General features: G+C 36.5%; 1 protein-coding gene across 2 annotated transcripts in view; it reads left to right on the top strand.

Annotated features, from left to right (window-relative positions):
- Positions 1–25,195, top strand: part of sema3fa (sema domain, immunoglobulin domain (Ig), short basic domain, secreted, (semaphorin) 3Fa) — a 46,820-nt gene that overhangs the window by 5,803 nt on the left and 15,822 nt on the right. The gene's annotated exons all lie outside the window — the stretch shown is intronic.

Below are 25,195 nucleotides of genomic sequence, written 5' to 3'. Positions count from 1 at the left end.
TCATTTCATTATATCTGAGAAACACCTGGATGCATAATTGGCCGTGCCTGAAAAAACTGAAAAAAAATGCTATACAAATATATCCAAACACCCAATTAGACCATTACAATAATGCAGTGAGAAAATTATCTCAAAAACGGCTACTGGAACAATTGTCCATTACAGCTTCCAAGATTTTTTTGCCTTTCTGGAACGTGTTTCAATTAACATCTCATCACATTTTTGAATTCGCTGGCTTTCTCTTCTCTAGTTCAGAACATATTGTATTGTGCGGCTGATGGTGATGTTTAGTGGCTTATCTTTAAATGTTGTAGAACGTTCTCAATTCCCTTTTAACAATTCTCATTTAGTATTTTTTTATGTAAATGAGTATGGCCTTAAGTGTTACCAAATTATATTCAAGAAAAAAAGAGCAATGAAGACAATCAGAGAAAAGGACAAAGAATGATCTGTCTTCAATTGCAGCATAGGGAACAAGAAAGAAAAGTAAAAATTGGGGTGCACAGATTTTTTTCATGTTATGGCTGATTCGATAATTATGAAAGCTTGTTTCCGCCATGGAATAAAGGAATAAATAAAATAATTGCAACTTTTTATCTTAAGATTATGATTTTTTTTCTTTATATGCATTTTTTTTCTCAGAATTGTGACATTAATATCTTTCGAGTTTATAATCTCATAATTCAAGTTAGAATTGTGAGATAAAAAGTCGCAATAATTTTTTTATTCTTTGGCGCAAACAAGCTTCCAAATATATTGGATAAACCTACTAAAATCTACTTAATTCTGACTAAATAAAAAAATAGCACTAAACACTAAAATCAGTCTTTTTAAATGCAGGATTTTGAATGCAGAAACTCAGAAAGTGAATTTGGGCATCACAACATTTATAATGTACAATATGAAAACTGAATATTAATTTTCGGATTTATTTAAAGGGGTGGTATAACGCCCTTTTCATAAGATGTAAAATAAGTCTTTGATGTCCCCATAGTGTGTATGTGAAGTTTTAGCTCAAAATACCCCACATATATTTTTATATAGCATGTTAAAGTTGTCCCTTTTTGAGAGTGAGCAGAAACGCACCTTTTTTTGTGTCTGTCTCTTTAATTGCAAATGAGCTGCTGCTCCCAGCACAGGGGGCAAAGCTACAACAGCTTGTGTCATGTTACCTCACACAGACATGCACTGAAAATTTCAAAAACTTTAAGCCTTTTATGTTCAAACCGAAGTCAGAAACATCACTCACTAACTAGAGTTAGAAAAGTGAAATCATATTCAACCACCCCTTTAATATTACATTTAAAAGATTGTTTTTCAAGATGAACTTTGACTGAGCATTAGTAAGAAAGACCCTGTTTGCAATTGATATTAAGATGTGTTTTGGTCGATCGGATCACAAGTGGACAACGCTTAATACAGTTGTTAACTGGGTCCAAAGCTTTTTGAGCTTGTAAACTTTCGACCACTTCTAGAGGTAGTCGAAAACGTATTTGACCGGATTGCTTTCGTTGTGTAAATGCTCATGTTGTCATGTGAACTCTCCGCCTACTGACCTAATGCGTTAACACTATGAAACACAGTAGCTAGACGGGATTTAAAGTTCGTTGGCTGGAGACCCAAGTTTGGTTTGAAGACGAAAAACATACTAGTAAGCACAATGTCCTCTCACTATTCCTGATTTCTAACACACACTCACTGCATTCGGCTTGGTCTTAAGGCTATCAGAGCAGAAACGAAAGCTGATGTATGTTTTTCCATCATCTCCAATCGTGTTACTGTTCACATGTAAATTGAGTGAGCCTATTTTGTCCATTAGATCGAAAGATCTGGAAAAAAAAACATACATTTATCTGCCCATAGACCCTCTCCTCTAAGAAATCAGGACAGAAGTGGTTGAAAGTGGACAAAAGAGACGGATTAAAACACCAGGTAAAGAACGAAAGAAAGAAAAAAAGATCTTTCTAATAAATATAACCTTAATACTATAACATTTATTCACCATTCAGTACTTTCCTCTCATGACGTGATTAGGTTTATCCATCATGTTGTCTTTACCTGGGTTCTAACTAGGTCAATTGCGACACTAGAGACTTCAGCAAGTGCTTCCCTCTGACAATGCACACAGATACAGAGAGAATGAGAAAGCATATATATGTGTGCGTGCGTGTGAGAGAGAGAGCCCTGGAGCAATCACTGTCTCTCTGAAAGATGAACCTCCTTCAACCTGCCAAGATATGCCTAGGAGAACTGCTCAGACAGAAGGTGAGACACTGTCTCTCTCAAACCCGCACTAGAGAGACACTAACTAACAGCTGCATTGAGACTGTAGTGCCATTCAGTTACTCTCATTACTTCTGCATCCAGCTCACCTGTGGCGTTGATGGGAAAGTATTTGGAAAGGATTGTGTGAGCTGTGTTCATCCATCATTCTTTACTTTTGGCACGACCCTCAGTCTTTCTCATCTGTGTTTTGTATCAGTTTTCTCCCGATCAACCTAAAAAATGTGTTTGTCTTCAGGTAACACTGAGGTTTTCCATTTTTAGCTGAAATGTGCAGGCTCAGTCAAGCTCTCACTTTATAAGCGAAACCCAAGCGATGTATCAGAACGGTATTAAAATCCAAAAGCGATGAGATTCATCAAAAATGCATTATTCTGAGCTGTTCCCATGAGGCTTTCTCTAATGGAGCTCTTGGCAGAGTAATAAACTTAACCTCTTGACCCTACATTGAGTTTCAGTTTCATAAGAATCACTTAGAAAAGGGTGCATGGGACTCAGACAGGCATGGGCTCAGAAGGGGAGGCCTGTTCTTTGTTCTCTGTTCTTTGTTGTTTTTGTTATTGCCGGGGGTGTGCTGTATTAACTGAATTATGGTGTCTAAGTCTTGCGGATAATTTTTTTCTTCTGAATATCCTGATTATGCTACATTTTGTTTGTCTTATTTTAGACCAAACACATTTGTTTGTGATGCCAGGGTGCAGCAGACGCTGTCTCAGTGTGGTTTTTGTCAAGGTGGCAGTGCATCCCAGCATCTTGTGCTGCGGCGCTGGATCTAAACTGTCACAGTGAGAGAAGAGTGGAGGTGACAGCAGCAGGGCTAAATATAGAGACCCTGCACTCCTACACCCCCTCTCCTCTCTTACTTTCTCTTCTCTGTCTTCCTCTTTTTGTCACTAACAAAAATACTACAAAGTACCTTGTTACTATCAGGGATTTTTTAGACATGTTGGTATTATTTGAAGTACCATGGTAATCATTCAGAACCATGTTATGTATCAAAGTACCACTAATGTATCTGTCACATTAACTTTATGTCTTTTGGACATGCACTAAACCAATACTGTGGATTTTTGGACATGGTATCATGTATCATTCTTTGAAGTTCCCATGTAAATACAATAGTAGTACATTGAACAGTGTTAATTTAACATTATGCTGTTAAATAATTTTAAAATTGTAAAAAATTTAATTAGCTTTTATTTTTAGTAATTGTCATTTTATTAATATTTGTTTTTTTAAAACACTTCTATTCAGTTAGTTGGCAAGGCCATCATCTTAAAGTACATACAGTGCAATGCATAAGTGAATACACCCATGCTAAAGTTGACTAAAAAGAGGAATAAAAAATCATATTTTGGAAATTGAACTTAATGCCTTAATTCAAAAAATTAGGAAAAATCCAACCTTTAAGGACACCAATTTTCTTTGTGAATGAATAATGTATCGTAAATAAATAAATGTTCTTCCTTAAAATACAGGGTGCATAAGTGAGTACACCCCTATGTTAAATTCCCATAGAGGCAGGCAGATTTTTATTTTTAAGTATTTCTTTTTTTTTTTTTTTTTTTTTAGGATACTATGCATCCTGATAAAGTTCCCTTGGCCTTTGGAATTAAAATAGCCCCACATCATCACATAGCCTTCACCATACCTAGAGATTGGCATGGTTTTATTTCAGTTAGCTTAATAGCTGGTTTGATTTGCATTGAGAGATGATCTTATGGAAAGTACCCCATGCCAATCTCTAGGTATGGTGAAGGCTATGTGATGATGTGGGGCTATTTTAATTCCAAAGGCCAAGGGAACTTTATCAGGATGCATAGTATCCTAAAAATAAAATAATAAAATACTTAAAAATAAAAATCTGCCTGCCTCTATGGGAATTTAACATAGGGGTGTACTCACTTATGCACCATGTATTTTAAGGAAGAACATTTATTTATTTACGATACATTATTCATTCACAAAGAAAATTGGTGTCCTTAAAGGTTGGATTTTTCCTAATTTTTTAAATTAAGGCATTAAGTTCAATTTCCAAAATATGATTTTTTATTCCTCTTTTTAGTCAACTTTAGCATGGGTGTATTCACTTATGCATTGCACTGTATATAGATATATAATTCTTTTGAGCCTAATTCCTAGTCAAATTAAAATGATATTGGCCTAGTTGTATATATCACTTGTGATGGTATTTTGTATAGATATGGCCAGACGTGCAGTCTACCAATAACATTAGAGCGACAGCATTACGAACGCCCACAAGCGACTCGCAATATAGAGACTAGCGACAAAGTGTCGCTGGCGGTGTGAACGGGGCTTAAAGGGTTAGTTCACCCAAAAATGAAAATTCTGTCAGTAATTACTCACCCTCATGTTGTTCCAACCATGTAAGTCTTTCGTTCATCTTCGGAACACAAATTAAGATATTTTTGATGAAATCTGACAGAATTTTGACTCCTCCATAGGCTTCCAGTGTGACCGAAACTCACCGGCCCAGAATAGTTATTAAAACATCGTTAAAATAGTCCAAGTAACTACAGTGGCACTACATTAAGTTTATCATGCGACGAGAATACTTTTTGTGCGCAAAAACAAACAAAAATAACGACTTTATTCCACTTTTCATTTCCTTCTCTCTGGGCCTCGTAGTGTTTTTGCGCTGCGCGTCTGTGTTGCACGTCATCACGCAACACACACGTGACCGGCGTCGGCCAATAGTGAGCCTACGTGGTGACGTGTAACACAGACGCACTACGCATTGTGCGCAAAAAGACTACGCGAACCAACTAGAGGCCCAGAGAGAAGGAAATGAAAAGTGGAATAAAGTCGTTATTTTTATTTGTTTTTGCGCACAGAAAGTATTCTCGTCGCTTGATATACTTAAGATTGAGCCACTGGAGTCACTTGGACTATATTAACGATCTCTTTAATAACTTTTCTGGGCCAGCAAGTTTCGGTCACATAGAAGCCTATGGAGGAGTGAAACATGGCTCAGATTTCATCAAAAATATCTTAATTTGTGTTCCGAAGATGAACGAAGGTCTTACGCGGTTGGAACAACATGAGGGTGAGTAATTACTGACAGAATTTTAATTTTTGGGTGAACTAACCCTTTAACATGGAAAATATACCTTTTATTGTGTGTCGTTGCATTGCATGTAGTTAGGACACGGTGTAAATCTCTCTGCTTGTCTATCTGTCCATCCTTTTAGTTATTTATTTTTAGTTATACTTCTTGTATTTTGTGTTGTTCTCCATCAATTCCCATTTCTCTATTTCCTCATCTCTTGGTTCTCTTCCTTTAGCTTCTTTTTTCTGTGCTGTATTTTCATTCTCTTCAATCCCAGGGGAGGTGTCTAACATGTCACCCCCTGAAGGAGTGTGGAAACGCTCCCATGAGACGAGAAAGAGTGCAGACATTCATTTTGAGTGAGGTCTGGGTCACGGTTCCTCAGATGAGTCACTCATTGGGTTAGTTGTGGGTGTGTATGGCATAAAGAATTTCTCATTTTGAGAAAACCATCCTCTATGCAAGGAGACACTGGGTCATACTTCTCATTTTTAAAATATGTCACGTGTTGGATGTCAGGACCAATCGTGAGAGAAAGATGGCTGCTACATATGCAATGTTTGGCCTTTTTGTGGTTTAATGACAAATCAGTTGTATGGCTTTATTACCAAATGATCTTGAGTATTTCAATGATCATCTTAATCTGCTTGTTAAGGCCTATCTGAGCGCTGGTCGTATGTGTTTGTGCTTTACAAGTTATTCATTTTGTGATGTACTTTAGAACCAGCTGCTGGTTGCTTTCCTAAAAAAAAAGTAGACCGCAATGAGATTAAATGAAAGTGACTTTTACTTGGATGTTTCTAGAAACAGACGTTATCTCACGTCATGTAGGGTTTCAGAAGATGTCTTAAAATGTTTCAAACTGCTCAGATTTGCTATGATATCAAAGTCTGCAGTCAAAAGAGAATATTAAATTTCTCAGTTATCAAATGTCTTTACTAAGTTATCTGAATTATGCTTTTCCACATATTTTAGAGCTCTACTGTTACTGCATTTCAATAATTTTTTAATTTGCGTCTATTTTAATTTCTCCTATGAAATGGAAGGTTTTTTTTGTTTTGTTTTTATATTGTGACATATATCCAATGACTTCTATATTATTATATATATTATTTCCATGAGAAATTGATTGGATGGTTGGATTGTTGTGGTTTGCTACTGCTGTGATCTAGCACCAGTAAACTCAATATTCCATTAAAAAAATAAGAATTGTCTGTTTGATTTCAAGGTGACTTTTAGGAATTTTGGGGAAAAAGTAGTTGATTATGTAAAGGGAACATCAACAACAATACATTTTTCATCTCAGTTTTCTTTCCATGTGGCTACAAAATACATAATATTCTCTGTTTTTGTCTATAAAAGACCTTCTTCCTCTGGAGGCACAGAGATTTTTGTCTGTCATCATTTTTTTTCTTATCTCTTCTTGTAAAACAGCCATATTCACAGCACTCAAACACTCATGCTTGTCTTGTAACACTCATCTTCAGCCTGTGTTTTATCATAACCTTTCTCATCGCTAATCGGCTTTCGCATTCACTCGTTTCTGACACTATCACTCCCCTCATGTTCTATTTTCTATCGGTCTGCAGCTCCTCATCTCTAATACACTGTTTCTTTTCAAAGGCATTTAAAAGCGTCAGGAGTGTTATGGCTGCCTTGTTATAAAACCACCTCAAAACCAAAGGTTATTCGCTCTGGATAAATGGTTGCACTGTCAGCCAGTTTGATGTGTTTCTTTCTGGAGTGTAACACAGGGGTTTCTGTAACCTAATGCAAAAACTCATGCAGAGTATCAAAACATTTTTCTATTGCTGTTGGAGAGCAGCTTTGGGGAAAAAGAGGCAAATCTTCTCACTTGTCACTTTGAGAAACAGGCAGGGTTGGTGTTCTGCACTGATGCAAGACAAAGATGCTCTGTTTCTAAGTTTCTGTGTGTGTGATAGTGTCTCTTATAGCCCTCCCATGCTGATTGTGTTTTGTGAGGACAGATGGAAATGTGTCAGACAGAATGGAAATAACCTGATAGATGTTTCCTGACTCCGCTCCTTTAAAATGTCCCATCACTCTTTAGACTGAAAATAGGAAAGATCAACAGTTTAAATAAGCTTACATTTTAATTTTTTGGTTGTAAGATTTTTTTTTAATGCTTTGAAAGTCTCACCAAGGCTGCATTTATTTAGTCAAAGATGAAGGAAAAACAGTAATATTGATGTGAAATGATGCATAACTGGTGCCCGCTACGTTGCCAAATGCACGCTAAACTCTGTGACACACTGTGAACTGAGACGCGGAGCTGATCGCGTGAGCGAAGCGCGTACTTATCTTTGCGCAGCGCAAACAGGCAGTCTTTCGCGATTTGATAAAGACACAAAGCCTTATCAAGCTTTTGATTTTAGTTTGTTTGACAGCAATGGTGCAAAACACGACATTAAAGACATTAATTTTATGTTATTATGAGAAGTTTAAATATATTTTCGGGCCACCACAGTCTAGTTAATAAATGGGAAACACTGAAATGTATTTGTGGCGGTCAGTGTTGATATTGTGGTGGGCCGCCACAAATAAATCAATGTATGGGAAACACTAAACAGAAAGTTTAAAAGATCAGTATAAATTGTAATTGAGTTTTTTTGTAACATTTTAAGTGTCTTTATTGTCATTTCTAAATGCTGAATAAAAGTGTTAATTCCTTTAAAAAAAATCATACTGACCCAGACATTTGGACATTAGTGCAAGTAGTAATATGTGTGTGTTTTTTTATTTTATAGAAATGCATCTTGCATTATTTCTTAGAGGACACACAAACAGGCATTCTCTGTGCACAATGCAAATACCCAACTAATTTTTAACATTTATTACTTATTTTGAGTGGATTTTATGGAATATCATATTGAGTAGCTGTTGCAGCCCTAAACTAAACTTTAGTTACAGTAAAATGTAGTGACAACTGTTCTGGTGAGAGCGGGTCTCTGTCTTCTCCCAGACCTTAATTGCTCAGAGAGTATCCATGTTGTCTCTTCCTATTGTGGTTTTTGCCAAAAATGAAGAAAGAGAAAGACTGTGTGGTCCACTGTGAGTTGATTCAGTAAGACAGACCATCATTCAGGTCTGTTTATAATGAGAGGTTACAATAGGTTTTGTCAGCAGGCAGCTTTGCTGAACCCCAGACCTGGACCCCCATGACATCTTCTGTGCAGTTAAGGCAGCTGTTTAACAATGTGAGAAATATAGACAATGGAGACACATGCAAAGACAAGTGTCGTCAACAGCAACAGATATGATCCTTCAGAAAGCATTCTAATATACTGATTTGCTGCTCAAAAAACATTTCTTGTTAATAACAATGTTGAAAACAAGTTGTGCTGCCTTATTTCAGGATTCTTTGATAAATAGAATTTGACAGAAATCTATGTTAACATTTTACATGTCTTTACTGTCACCTTTGATTCATTTTATGGATCCTTGGTGAATACGATTGTTTTTCTTTAAAAAAAAGAAAAGAAAAGAAAAAACCTTACTGACCCCAAACATTAGTGTACGATAAAAACATCAATTATCATTTACTCACTGTTGTGTTGTTGCAAACCTGTATTTTTTTTTTTTCAGTGGAGCATGAAATGAAAATTTTTGAAGATTTGAAGAATTTAGCGTGTGACTTTTAAGCTCTAAAAAGGACAAAAAAAAAAAACAGTTATAAAGACTACTTTTATGATGATTTTTTTGTGTGTGTGTTGCATGGAAAAAATATGAACATACAGGCTACATTCACATTGTCAGTTTTTGGGATTTACTTAGAGTTGTGGGTCTCGAAATGTCCCGTTCACACAGCAACTTACGAACAGCGTCTCAAACTGTCTGTATGAACGTGTGCAACAGGAGTCAAGCCTGTATTCTCTTACACTTAACCATAGTGACAGTGACCAAAGTGATATCAAAGATTGCGAAGGTCCATAAAACTGAAAAGTCGTATTACTTTTGACAAGACAAGAGTCCAATAGAGGCATTAGTTAATCCTTCAAATCTTCATTAACTGACAGCAGCTTTTATATCTGGGCGGAGTATTTGAGTCGTGCGTTGAACAAAAAACTGATGGAAGCAGCTTTGGTGGAGAACAGTGACCTGATCTAAAACCTTTAGATGACACACAGCTCATGTCTCTTTAAGTTACCGAAAACACACATGAAAACCCGCAACACACATGGTAGATAAGTGTTTGTGCAGGGCAGAGCGGCTTTAACATTGCATGACGTTACAGACAACTAGTTGTCCAGTCCGGTTGCGTTCACACAGCAACCAGAATGCGGCTGTCCTGAACATTTCTGGGTGTGAGTTTGGTTATAGAATGCGGTTGTCACCGTAAATAACTGAACTGTGTGTGAATGTAACTGTATTAATGACTCAAATACAGGACTGACAACCATATTTCGCTGCAGTGTGAACATGGCCACAGATTCATAATGACATGAGGGTGAATAAATGATTTTTTCAAATTTTTGGTCAATTATCCATTTAAGGACAGATTGTTCCCCTTAACAGCCAGAGAGAGCAGAAAGGTGGGTTTTACTAATAATTTCCCCCCACAAAAAAAGTGTGTGTGCTTATTACGATGAATGCGTGTGTGTGTGTCTGTGTGCACTGCATATACCCTTTCCATCAGCAAAGACAATGCCTTTCCCTTGTGTGTCTACTGGTTTGGTTGCCATGGCAGCATTTATTCTGTTACCTGTCACTGCGTTACGGCACATTTCACCTTTTATTTGATAGCTATGTTTTTGTACATCAAGTTCTTGGAAATTGTAAAATACACCCTTTGATCTCACCAAATAGGGGAGGTCTTATTTTTAAGTATTGCCATGGGAGTGACAACAGATATAAACGTTAATTCTTGGTAGACAACAGTGAGAAGATGAGTTGTTACATTCCCCAACACACACACAAACCGACAGAGAAAGAGATTCTCCCTCCAGATGTGGTCCGGGTGTGGGAGTTACATCTATGAGGTTACCAGACATGCTCGACCTTAGAGGGGTGTGAGGTCAAGGGCGCCTCTCCCTTCATGTTGTTTTAGACTGCCATCATTTATTACCATCTGTCAGTCAGGCACAGACTTTAATACCATGGCAGTACTTAGACTCAGACAATGACCTGTGCTGACACACCAAAGCATCATGACAGTGGAAACAGAGGGAAAGTTAGCCAATCACAGAGCAGGGACACCACTGGATGGAGGGAACATAATGTGAATTCACAACAGGGGTTATGGGGTGCTAAAAGGAAAAATGTGTCAATCATTGACTGGCTGGCATTTCTCCATCATGTTAGAGGACAGAGAAGGACAGAAAAGAGAATGAGACAAAAAAAACAGCATTTGTTTTTCCTTAACCTGTAAACAGAAATGTATTAATAAAATGTATTTTTATTTTTTTATATAATATACATACATGTATAAACACAGACCAAGTTTATAAAGATTTTAAATAGTTTTTGAAAAAAGTTTATGGTCACCATGGCTACATTAATTTGATTAAAAACAAGTCAAACAGTAATATTGTGAAATTGTATTACAATTTAAATTATCATTGTTATTATCAATGTTGAAAAACGTTTTTGCTGCTTAATATGTGGACACCGTAATACATTACCATTTAAAAATTTGGGGTAAGAAAAAAAGAAGTTAAGAAGCATTAAATTGATCAAAAGTGACTAAAGACATATGCAGTGTTTCAGAAGATTTCTACTTCAAATAAATGCTGTGTTTTTGACATTTTTATTCAATAAATGCTGTGTTTTTGAAATTTTTATTCATCAAAGAATCCTGAAAATGGCTTCACAGTTTCCACACACTACGGGTTGCACAGACTAGTCGACTATAATGCTCTGCCATGGTGCTTTAAGCTTGACGTCGACTAGTTGCTGATCATGACCTATAGAGGGCGCAACAGGTTGAAAGTCCACTTTTACGCTCCGTTTCCAACCATTAAAATGACAAGTAAATGCATAATCCTAGAGCTCTCCACAATATATGTTTGATTATTCCATCCGGATGCTCAAAACATAACGGGTGAATGCACTTTTTAAACAGCTTATTGTACACATAAGTTAATCACTGTTCTAAACTAATGCACTGCTTCATTGTACACACATTGCTCGCACACCGCACACAGATCGCTACACACAGAATCATTCAGTAGCACAGAAATGTATTGTCAACACTGTTCTGTGATATATCAATAAAATAGCTTAGAAACTGAGAAGTTCTAGCATATATTTCTTAGTAAATAAAACCCACAGCTTCACTATTAATAGAGAGACGCTGCTTATTTAATTTGATTAAATGCAATATCACAAGTAGAAACGCTGTTCTGAACAGTTTGAGATCAGCCTGTAAGTTAATATTGAGTAACTTAACATTGCTGTTATCACAAAAAGCTTTAAACAAAACAAAACTGCTCTGTGTCTCCAAGCAACACACAGTGGTGGTGTTTGAATCAGTGTTTTTGAATGAATTGGTTGAATAAATGATTCAATGACTCACTCATAAAAGCAATATGTATGATTTCCCCATCAGATTCTCTCAAGAACAAATAATCTATGCAAATGAATTGACTAGTACTCTGTCACCAGTTGTCTCATTCACTTTTAATTTTTATTTCAGTGGAAGGGATTTTAGAAGAAACATCAGTACCATGAAATACCTTGGAAATTCTTTGATTATACCTTAAAGTATCATGTAAATATCAATGTGTCAGATGAATATGTTAATCAGTATATCAAAGCACCATGGTATTGTCATCTGATACCAGCACTGTTAAATGCTGCTGGAACCATATTGCTGTTTACTGGCCTTTTGACCGTTTACATAATGAGAGCGAATAGGAAACCTGATTTCACTGTGCTTGCTAAATGTTGATGTAGTGCTTTCTAAAGCATTTACAAGTTAGAATGAATTACATACCTGACAATTTAATGATAGTGTGGATAAGAGGTAACAATCATAATCAGTGGAAGCACACTGGCAATCTACTCTTATGTTTAATTCAGTGAGAGTATGCATCTGTGCGTGTCTCGGCATCTCTCAGGTAAGTTTTTCCTCCAGATGTTCCTCGTCACTTCAGAGGAATGGCACATGTGGGCTGGAGAGTTAGATGGGTGGGAAAGATGTGCTTGTGGTTCCGAGCCAAATTCAGCTGGAGTCTCAAATGCCTTTACATGGTGAGTAGATTGTGGATGTGTGTTTGTGAGTGTCTGAGATGAGACTGGAATTGTTGGTGTCATCTGTGGTGGCTGCGAGCTGTCTGCTCATGTTGTTGTGTGATGAACTGATCTCATGCTCATTAAAGGCAAAGTTTGTTTAGGAGGTAAAAGAGATGATGCCGTTTCCATTCTTCCTCTATTTTTGCACTTTAAAGTAAAGGGCTGTGAATGTAGACGGCCCTAAGGCTGCGCTGGTTCTTCTAGACTTGGCCGCTGTCTCTGTCTGTTTTTTGGTCTCTTCTCTCTTCTTTTTGTCCCGGCTGTCTCTCTCATTCCTCTCTTTTTTCTGTTGCCCATATGGAAATCAATTAATTGTAATTTATTTATTCACATATTATATATTTCTTTATGTAACTTTATAAATCTAACTGATATATTTTTTAGAATGTTTCATAATTTGATACAATTATGTATTCCATCCAATTAATTAATAGTGAGGTCTGGGTCAGTTCCTGTTCATGGACAGGTGCACGTTTGCAAAAAAACAAAAACAAAAAATGCAGATGAAACTTTGACTGACATGCTGATATTGCTATAGTGAAATATTGCTGGCTACAATTACTCTGGGAATTCATTTTTAATAAAAAAAAAAAAAAAACGATTGTCCCTTTTCTTCTTACACAAGAAGGGAATACTCTTGACTATCTTTCAGTCCCAGACATGAGTTCTTATCTTATGTGGATATAAATTGATGTTAATAAGTGGGGTTTGCATTTGTTATAAAGAGATTAATAGATTGATAAGGAGCTATTAGGATTTAAAACAACACAATGTGTGAGTTAAGTGAACAATCAAATAATTCTATTCTGATACTTGTCATTTAGCTATTTAAAGCAAGTGTCTCAAACTCAGCAAATAAAAATGTTTTATGATCATGAATTGTATCTGTATACAGTTATTTGGTAGACGTATACAATGTACAACTTGACGGACGTGTCAATTCAACTTTATTTGTGTGGAAAAAGATATATTATGCTACTGTTTAATAGTCCTTTTAAGAAAACTTTTAAATAATATTAAAGGCCAACGCAGACATTGATAATTGGTTTTGAATTATAAGCTATTGACACTTGAGGGGTTGTGCTGTACAAACCTGGCTCACAGTTTGAGACCCCTGATTTAAAATGTTCTTCTCAGATTAGTTTAACATTGCCATATACATATTAGGCATCAAATGAAAGTACTATTTTCTCAGAAGCATGTCAAATATGTCTGCAAGAGGAAGTCTTTTGGGATGGAGCCTGACTTGAGATTTCATTAATTGCGCTCTGATTCAGTTCAGTACTTGGACAGGATATTGGATCATATTTTCACCTCTGAAGACTTTTAGAGCCTCACATCATAGAAACGGTAAAGCTATAAAGTCAAAATCATCACTCTTACAGACACATTTAGGTTAAAACCACAAGCTAAAAAATAGCACAGGGTCCAGATTATTATTTTTTCTTCTTTTTATAGCGGTGATTTACAGCTTGAATCTTGAGTCTATCAAACTGGTCCCACTGGAGACTTTGCAAAATAGATACACTAAATTATACCTTTTGCTGGAAAAAAAGACACAAACAGATGTGATATAGGAAAGCAAGATGGATTTTGTGTGTATGTCCAAATGTTCAAACCGTCCCACAATTCAAAGTCTTTTTGTGAGTCTCCTGTAAGTTGAGAACGCATTGACTTGATAACAAGATGGAAATGTAGATGGGATGTATTGGGAAAAAGAGCGTAATAGGATAAGAGAGGTGCATGCTGGAGAGACGCCAGGAGGAATGTGTTAGGTGTCTGTCTAGAGTCGGCTAACATCTGTTTCTGCGATTTTTGAACGTGATGTCTGCTCTGCCTGCTGATTTTGTTACAGAGAGAATCAAGTGAAAACATATTTACTGCTCTCAAAGCTGCTTCTCTGACGTGTGTGTGTGTGTTGGGAGGTTGCCTTGTTTAGTCATTTATAAATAAACTTAAAGTAACTTAATGGTTGACAACAAATGCCGTTGTTGTCCAAGGCACTTAAAGGGATAATTCACCCGTAAATGACCAGTCATCATTTACTCACCCTTATGTTATTCCAAACCAGTGTGACTTTCTTTCTTCTACGGAACATGCAAAAAAAAAAAAAAAAAATACATGCAATTCTATAAAATGAAAGTCAATTGGGTCCAAAGTAACACTTTGGTGTTTGTTTATTAAAATTCTTTGGATAAATTTGTGTATTGTAGTACTCTTAGCTCTGTTTAACACATTTGACCGCACATTTAAACCCATTTCTACAGATTTCCTATCCAAAATAGCTGAGAAAATGTGAAAAAGTCAGCATGCTGTACAAGATTTATTTTCCATCTTTATCTGTTTAGTCAATTGATTAAACCAGTGATCGACAGTTTAACACAATAGCCTATAGTTAAATGATTATCAGAATAGCTGTTAGCAGCAGTTAACGCATACTGACAATACTCAAAAGAAGCATTTTGACTAAGATAACATTCCTTTTTTCAACAGTCCTGAGAAACCAAACGCAGGAAGAAAGACCTGTGTATTTGAACTTCCTTATCAAAATGTCCCAATTAAGTCCTCATGTTGAGACTTTGCCTTACGATTTCCCACATCATAACGTCTGAAGACTGATCATTTTGACTTTGCCAACGAAAGCATACCTTATTTATCCCTATCATTTCATTTTTTTCTTGTTTTCCTTCACAGGTCGTTTATCACTAGCTTGTTTCATTTGGCTTGTGATTTCAATTAGTTATCCGAACAAGAGACAATCGCATTAGATAATTTCATGGCTGGTTTGGAGTTAATTGCCTGTAACATGGATTAAATGATTGGTCTTATTAAAACATGTAAGGTGATCCATTTTTATGGGGGCACATCTAACCTCTGGGACTATCTGTTGCAGATGTCAAACCAGCAAATGAAAGAAGATAAATAGGATGTTTTTTCTCCTGCACTGAAGCTTGTTAACTTTTTCTATTCACTGGCTGTGATTTTAAATGCACTTTATTCTCTCCCTTTTCATGTTAATCTCCATCATGCTAATAATAGGAATTTAGCCACTTTGAGACACTCGCTATTCTGTTTCTTTCATCTGCTCCTTCTGTTTCTGCTGGATATTGTCAGCTAAAGTGCCTCTAGAAGAGCTGGTGTTGGATGGGGGCGCTTAATGCAACAAAAGAAGAGCAGAACTAAAGAGAAGTTCAATGCCACCTCTCTGTGCAAATCACATGATCTTTGTTGTCAGGGCTCAGAGATCATAGGGTCACTGGAAAGAGCTGCCCACTTGTCTGTCAAATGAAAAAGAGGGCTTTAGCCCTAAAGCTCATGGTTGCCTTTAGTGGGCGGGGTTAGCTTGTCTGTCACCATGAACTGCATAGAGGCAGTAATCCATTGGCTTGTCAAGCTGTCAATCAGCTTAGCATAGCATGGGGTATTATGTATTTATGCTGAAGATAAAAGCGAAATAGAGACTGCTCTCTTAATCAGGGACTGTTTTTCAATATGCAATGACTTTTTTTATTGAAATTCTTTTTTTATTGAAATTGAGTTGTTGTGGGTTAGTTTTCTCCATATAGGCCTACTTCTTGTCAGTGTCTAGAGGTGATGGCCATTTGCATTGCAATTAAGTTTAGCATGTTCAACCTGCCAAAGACCACTTTCATTGCTTATCACAAATTTAACTGGATTTGTGTCATTCAGAGGAGTGAAAATATAGCTGTCTGTTGACTGATAGCTTCTCTATGGAAAATGTGGACAAATGGGATTTGAACTACTTTGATTTTAAAATCCACTTTAAGATTCAAACATGTGTTTAAATTATATTTCTGCTGAAAGCACAATTTAACTATTTTTGTTTAAAAAACTGGTCATTGACTGGTATTGGAGCTTTGCTAATATTACTTTGTTTTTCCACATTTGTTAGTCGTTTTGGTTAAAAAGCTAAATTAATCATTTAAATGCAATACAGTTCATTATAGGAACTATGAAGTTGGCGTCAACATGTTTGACTTATGTTATTTACCAAGTCATTGAAATAGGAGATGAATATGATGTTTAGATGCAGTAGAATTTAACAGATGCACACACATGCACATCTATAAAACACAAAAACACAATAAAATTTTCAGTATGTGTCTAAACCTTTATATATTCTTCATTTCCACTTGTGAATTTATTCTAATTCATTGTCTTTAAGATGGCTTGCTGCCGCCGGCATCAGGCCTTATTAAATAGAGTCATTCCTCACAGGTTTTTTTCTCACAGGCATTTGAGTGCCTTAAGTGGTTAATATGCATTTTGACTGACAACTCTTATATGGGGGGTGGGGCTACGCTTTCCAATTCTTATGGTCTCTCTCCCCTGAGACTGAGCTACATATGTTAATGTGCTTCAATTTGCACACGTGTGTGTGTGTGTGTGTGTGTGTGTGTGTGTGTGTGTGTGTGTTTGTGCATGCGAGAGGCATGAGAAACGGTGAAACGAAGAGAGACATTGATGCATTTGGTTGTTTTATTACACTGTATGGTGGCACTGTGATGCATCTCATGCTGTGTCTTTGAAAGCCTCTGCTTTTGAAAACGCATGGCAGGATGCACCGGAGAATCAGTGCCTTTATACTAAATTAGTTTTGAGAATGTTGTTCTTTAAATGATACTGCACTGACAATTAATAAGGGTGTAAATTTACTCAACCCACATCTTAACACCCACCTACACTGCTGTTCAAAGTTTGGGTTCAGAAAAGTTTTTTGTTTGTTTTATTTTTTTTCTTGAAAGAATTTAATAACCTATTCTATTCGACAAGGGTGCAGTAAATTGATCAAAAGTGACAGTAAAGACAATTTTATAATGTTATAAATGATTCCTTACTTAATTATCAAAATAATGTTGAAGTTTCTGTTCATCCTGAAAGAATGTATATTTCCACAAAAATATTAAGCAGCACAACTGTTCCTAACATTTGATAATAATAATAAAAAATGTTTCTTGAGCATTAAGTCAGCATATTACAATGATTTCTGAAGGATCATGTAACACAGAATGCTGAAAATTCAGCTTTGCCATCACAGGAATATATTACATTAACAAATATTAAAATAGAAAACAGTTATTTTAAATTGTAATAATATTTCACAATATTACTGTTTTACTGTTTTTTTTATCAAATAAATTTAGCCATGGTGAGCATAAGAGACTTTTTTCAAAAACGTAAAAAAATCTTACCAACCTCAAACGTTTGAACGGTAGTGCATTAAGAGTTCTTAAAATGCATATTTTGGAACTTCTAAGCTAAAGATAATACTTCATTACACTAAAAATGTGCAAAAATATAACCTTTCAAGCTTGTCAATGAGGCACCTTTGTAAAAGCTTTTCTTATAAAACTAAGCTCTCTTTTTCACACTAAGCGAATAATGGACATTTTTTGTAAAGGAATAGTTTACTTTACACAAAAATGAAAATGAATAATCCACTTATACTCATTGATATTCCAAACCTGTTTGATTTTCTTCCATGGAACACAAAAGGAGATATTTAGCAGAATAGCCAGGCTTCTTTTATTCTATAGAATGAAAGTGATAGTTTTCTTTGTAAATTTTGCTAAAGATAGGAACAGGAAGCAAAGCACACTTGACACCGTTTAAGGAGGACAAGAAATTTCTCTCCAACTTCTCATGAACTCATGCTTTGTTTGAATATGCGAAAGGGTAAATGAGTTTAGAGCGACATTAAGATATGCAGACCAAGACTTTTTCGTTCGTGCATGAACTATCCCTTTAAGACTGTTGTCTGTCACATGTTTTTACAGCTTTCACAATCAAGGCAAAGACAGAAACGAAAGGCACTCAATGAATGAGTGGACCGCAACGGCCAAATCAAAGCTTACAGGCTCTCTCACACACTCTTAATCAGCAGGCGAGCTGCGGCTGCCGCTTTCAGATGCTTGTTTCTCGCCTGTCACATGCCGTTAAGGTCTTCTGCTTGGTTACGGGTCGCTGTGACTATTCACTCCAGTGATGACCTCTTCCTTGTTTCCAAGCAACAGAGGTCAAGTGGATGTGTGTTGAGTATCCAGTAGGCAATCCACTGACCCCACCTTTAATGACCCAGAGGCCTCTGGCTGGAGTGCCAGTGTGTATGATAACCTTTGTGACCCCTTGACCCTGATCTAACTAACCAGCGTAGTCATTGTGTGTTGAATGGTTTTGTGGTGTCAGAGAGATGGCCACCAAACTAAAGCACAATGGAGTTGTGAAAAGACTGATTTTCACACCCCAGCAGGTTAATTTAAAATGAGAGGACACTGAACAAACAGAAAAAAAGCTTTCTTTCTTCCAGTTTTATTGAACATGCTTCTCGAGATTCCTGAGATTAGGACTACACCCTGCTATAAGGAACAATGCTTCTGTGAATTTGTGATTTGGTAATCAGTATTTCACTTATCCAGATGACAATCTCTTCTTCAGTGAGGTCTCATGTCTTGTGACAGAAATATGCAACATTGCGTGAGCGTGTTGAAATCAGGATAGAAGATTGAATGTCACAGCCTTTTACAGTACATGTTACGTAAACTCATGTGTTGCTAATTCAAAAACACGTCAAGAGAAGACCAAGACAAAAGTATGGTCCTTCTGTACGGCTGTCTAAAAGATTATACTTTCTGAATGGGTCATTCTCTTCAGAGAGGGATGTTATTGCAGTACATGTAGCAATGGGCATACCGTATGTATGAGGCTCATTATAGTTACAGTAAATCATTTTGAAAGAAATTAATACTTATGTTAAAAAAAGATAATTTCATGGTTTTCACAAAAGTGTCTTATTACAAGGTCTGTTCACAACAAAAGCAAATTTGCATTCCCTGGCTGAATAGGAATGGTGTATTTCTGTCATTGTTCTTTATTTAACACTCTCATCTGACCCAGGAAAAGCAAAAGATAGAAAAATGTAAGTGAGAGTGTGAAAAAAAGAGATTGAGTGAGAAGAATCAGAATTATCTATCATCTCTTCCCTGGTATGTAGACACACTCACTGGAGAAAGAGAAAGAAACTAAAGAGGCAAAAGGCAAGACCAAACTAATGAAATCTATTTAATGCTATCATTTCTTTTCAATCAGGATGATTTTATTTTTTGTTCCAGTAAAAATATCAAAACATCTTTGAAAAGTAAATGTGCAAGATGTCAAGGTTAATTGAATTTGTCTTTAATTCAATTTAATTCAACTGCTCTCCCCAATTTTTCACAGACCTCACTTAATTTCTGATTATGCTCAAAACAAGTCCAACATTTTGTTAGTGATATAGCAAATAAAATTCAAACTCAGAGTTTTAATATTGTATATCTATTTGTTTTTTCAAATAAATGATTCTTGTTTCAAAGATATTTTTGATATTTTTATGACTTTCGCATTGTCGCTCGCTACCATGATGGTGTGAAACATAGGAGGGAGGACCGATCTGGTGTTGAAACATGTTAAAAAGGAAAAAGATTAAAGGAGAGAAGGAAACAACAGATCTCTGATGGCATTTCTTGTTGGAATGCTTATTTGAAAAGATTTGCCGCAACCATCAGATTGACCAATATGATAACGTTAAACAGGAAGAGGAGCTGCGCTTATCAGTGTCTGTTTGTTGACAACCTCATTTAAGAAGAACCATCCCTGTGATATCAGAAGATGTTGAGATAAACACCTCAAGGTCTTCTGTAGAGTGAAAGCTAATCAGGTTCATCAGGCAGAGCAATGTTGGATGCATGCAGAAGGAAAAAAATTTTTTGGTCACGAGAACTCAGAAAAGTTTGTTATGAATGGACTTGCCTCACATATATTTGACATGTCGTGTAGCATGTGAAATTAAATCGATCGCACACATCATGCTAGGATTGTTTTTTGCTCATCGTTTCCCACATTTCTTTGGGTTTAACACCTAAGAAAGATTGCTAAAGTTTGTTTAACTGTTCACCAAGGCTAAACCTGATTCTTCAAGCACATTAATCGATATGAATCAAGAATCTGAGGTGTTGTTTTTGGCTGTGTTCTATACACAAGGCGAAATGAGAAAGGTCAGGGCTTACCAGACATACCATACATAATAGGCTGTCACATCAAATTCTTATGTTAAATAAATAGGCCTAACTATAGTGTATTATGAGCTGTGATCTTGTGAAAACACATTCTGACATCTTTAATAAGCTCTTTAAACTAGAGCAAGGACTTTGGGTCATCGCACCAAATGGAGCCGTGGCCTGTTAATTATTACCATGTATCTGCTGTTAGGTTTGTGAGAAGGGAGGAATGAAGTTTTTCATCCCATTTTCAGAAACAATTCACTGTAGGATCACATGGGTCAGGGTAACACGCGGTGCTCGATTTGTCGTTAAGTGTGTGCCTGTGTCTGTGAGCGTGATCTATGACCCTCACTCTCACTGAAACTGTGGGCCAAAGCAAACAGTGGCTCCCATCACTCCCTGAGGCGAGACTCCCGACCAAAGAGATTCACACACCCCCCTTGCCTCTCTTTCTTCATCTGTGATATTTTGGTTCTCTTATTCCTATTGTGTTATTTTAATTCATCACTGTTCTCCCCAATTCACTCTTTCTTTTTCTTATTTTTCATAGGCAGGCTATTTGCACTTAATGTCAAAACATTCAATAAAACTTTATATTTATATTTAATAAAAATATTTATAATGAGAGCTCATCAGTAAAAGTATTATAATACTTTTATATTTGAATTAATGGTAGCAAGAAAGAAAGGGAAAATGGGTTTGGAGGTCAGTCTTTATTTAACTTTTTTTTTACAGGCCCACTTAAAAGATGAAAAGTTCAGTTAGTTGCCACTTGGTTTGATGTTTTGTTATTTAATGTAATGAAATACATTTATTTGAAGTGTGGATTATTTGAAGTGCCGAGATACTAAGACCACTGTGTATATGTACAGTATATATTGTGGCCCTCTCATCTAAATAGTTTGAATGTGTCCCTCATGACTTCTGAGCTGGGAACTTCTACCAGGTGGGCACTCAGCAAGTTGTAAGTTTGTCTGTTTATTTTGCCCTTATTTGTCATAAGATTTTGATGGACAGATGAGAGAGAAGAAAAAAACATTTTATCTGTGTGGTTTGATTAAATCCTTTACTTTAATCACCCTGCCCTGTCTTCCCAGAAGATAAGGGTAATCCTCTGTCAGGGATGAGGGCTGTTAAAATCAATGCCTCATACACATGCCGAACGTGACAGGAAAGTTTTCATTCGGTTAGATTGAATCACACACACAACTCAATGATGGCAGGCAGTGCAGGTAAGGTCTCTCTCTCCATTACATTTGGTCCACCGTCCTTCAACTGGTCACTCAAATCCATGCGAGCTGTCAAGTGACAGCCCTTTGAAGCCAAGAGATAAGACCTAATCTTCTAGTGATCATTTAGGCTGGATAGCTGAAGGTAAAGAATAAAGATCCAAAGACTCCAAAGATAAAGTTCTGTGTGTGTGTGTGTGTGTGTGTATGTGTGTGTGTTTAAATTTAGATCTCACTGAGTCCTCATAGTACTAAAAACTAGTTGCCTCAGTGTCCAGATGCCTTTGCTGCTCTTATACAGAAGTCACCATGAAATCAAACGGGACAATTCTTGTTTTGTTTTTTTAAATTTTATGGAACATTTCAGTATTGATAATAAATGATTTATACGTTCACATCATTATAATTTAATTCATGTACTCTCAAAATCTTTAATAATAACTTCCCTTCCCTCTTGTAGCGGCATCTCTTTTTTTTCTCTGATGATGTCTTTAGTGGCGCAAGGGCGGGACAACCTGTCACTCACATGAGATCGACCAATAGCAAACCACAATAATCCAATCAATTCCTGATGAACAAACTCAAGTCCCGTCCTACATTTTTTCTTGTTTGAGAAGCCATTTCACTCACAATAGGGAAGAAAAGGCTATTGCAACCTCTGTTTCATACCGACATTCAAATAATTAGTTCTTACAATTAAAGCAGGTTATAAAACAGTTAAAAACTAAAACTTTAATAAAAAAATAGAGAAATAAAGTTTGAAGCCATGGCCTAGCAGTTAGAGCATGTGCTCTGACACAAGCCAGTTCAAATCTGGCTTACAACACATTCCCCCAGCTTCAGGTCTGAGATGTTAAAGATGTTGGGTTAAAGTGTGGCAGTACAAAACTCGCTCTCATTAAAAATAATAACACTTATGTCATGGAAAAATGTTCACTTACCATTGCTATTCTCTTTATAGAGATTGTTACTTAACTGCATTATTAGTGCTGACAAAGACAGAGACATGGCTGAGAACTTGTTGGAACATGGTGGACCTGCCCTTGTGCTTAATTAGAACCCTGAAAAGAGAAAGAGATGAGGAATTCTTGCTATGTGCCAGGAATGCCCACACAGGTAAATGAGATTGTATGTTGTCTGCGGCCCCATGCGAAATCTCTTTGTATAAGAGCAGAGTAGATTATGTCTTCTGATAGAACGTTCATATACTGGTACTTAGCAGAGACGAGTGCTTCTCTGTGGCTTGTACATTCTTCTAGATTCCCAAACTTTCCAGTGAAACATTTGCCAAGCTTGATTATTGAATCTTGTTGTAGAATAACTTTTGTTGTTGTTGTTGTTGTTGTTAAAATGTTAAAAAACCTAATTCCTGTGACGATTAAGTCTGATTCCTTTTTCATAAGACAGTTGATCCAAAACATAATATGTTTTAGGAAAAGTAAATTCCGAGATATTTTATGTCATTTTGTCTTGTTTGACTTTGTGATTCTTTCTAAAGCAAAATTTCATGAATCATCATTGCTATACAAACCACAAACAATTACCAAGTCAAGAAAGTAAGCCGAGGCCGCATTTATACTATTTTAAAAGTGTTTTGTTACATCTATGTAGACATCATGTACTTGCGGTTATATTATAGACTATTTCGTACATTTTGAAAGACATTTTGAAGGCACTTTTCCATCCATTAGGCCTTGAGCAATCAGAAATGATGTCTTTTTAAACTCTGATGATGGTGTTACGTGGTCTGGTGTCTCTTTTTATTATGAAGTGGAAAATTTGACCTTTGTTTTTTTGGTCAAGACTTTCAGCACAGATCTGTTTCACAACTGAATGGTTGGGGAACTGTTACAGTAAGATTTGAAATTGAAATTTTGCTTGGCCATTCTTTGTTTTGTATGCTTTGCCGACTATCTGCAATGCATTATTAAGCCATCCAACATTCTGCAGTTGATTCTCAGGTAGACCTTATCAGAGACAGAAGCCAATATGCTGTGTTAAGTCGTGGCATTCCATTCTCCAAAGGTTTCCTTCAATAGTGAAGGTTTCCAAAGGTTTCCTTCTACCTCTGCAATAGTGGAACTTACAACACAGTCCTCCATGGTCATCCGAAGAGAGTGCGCGGTGGACTCCATTAACCATAACATATGTATTGGTATTGGTTCATGATAACTGGAGGGATGCATTGAGAATTGCATTATGAAAAATGGATATTCATTTAGATATTTTTCTAAAGATTACATTATTAAATTATTTGTGTTTTTGAAGATTAACTTGTGAGTGTTAGATTACAGTAAAACTAATCTAAATACAAAAATGAGCATGCATAGTTAAAACGAATATGAGCATGCATAGTTAAATATCCCATATCGCTGCAATGCATGGAGGTCTCAGACCACATACTCTACTCAATTTCCAACAAAAGGAACTAAGCTTGTTGGAGGAAGAGGAAAATAAAGCATGACACCCCAGTTTTAGTAGTAGTATTTAAATATAAGAATCAGGGAGGCCCCAAGAGAACTCTCTGAGAGACAAAAATTCATAAGAAATCCACCCTGTAAAAACAGGGCTGAAAAAATAATAATAACAAAAGACCTAGGAATGTATCCAGGGCATTGAACCTCAGGGAAACCCTCCAGCCAGCTCAGCAGAGACTGCAGCCTGGTCATATCCATACAGCTGTACAGATGCTGTTTTATTGAGGAACTACTGTGACTTGGCAACACTTACTGTGTTTGGATTTATTGTATGTGAGCCCTTTTAGCGTTTGTGGATTTGGAGCATGGACATGTATCCGGTAGAAAGCCTATTATATTTAAAAAATCTTCTGAGGTGTTGATAAGTATTCAGGCTGTTTCTGTTTTTTTTTGTTTCCCTTGTTATCTTCAATAATGTGTTGCATTTCATTTATTGTACTGACAAGTTCAACTGTTCCATAAGAATTCCAGAAACTACTGTAAATAAAACAAATAGGCAATAAAACACTGCGACCAACAGTCCCAGTGGGCTAATGAAAAGGTTCTGGCCTCCTAAGCTCAGAACTGTGGGTTTAAGTCTCATCTGGGATGCGTTTCTGCAGAGTTGTTCAGTTTAAGTGCCCAAAACCAAGAGTTTGCAACACAGCTACACTGGCTACTTTGGGTAGCCCCACCCCAAACCCATGCAGTCGGTTGAGCCGAATGCAGATGTGGAAACTTGTTTGAAACGGTCATTATTTTTGCAGTTACATTTAGTGCTGCGAGAGGCATAAATGACATTTCAGCATTTCCATAACCATATAAAAGGTTTTTATATAAAAAAAA

This window comes from Scardinius erythrophthalmus (assembly GCF_964197995.2).
Source record: "Scardinius erythrophthalmus genome assembly, chromosome: 12".
Lineage (NCBI taxonomy): Eukaryota > Metazoa > Chordata > Actinopteri > Cypriniformes > Leuciscidae > Scardinius > Scardinius erythrophthalmus.
Note: the sequence above shows the minus strand (reverse complement) of the source record. Positions and strands in the feature narration are given on the sequence as shown.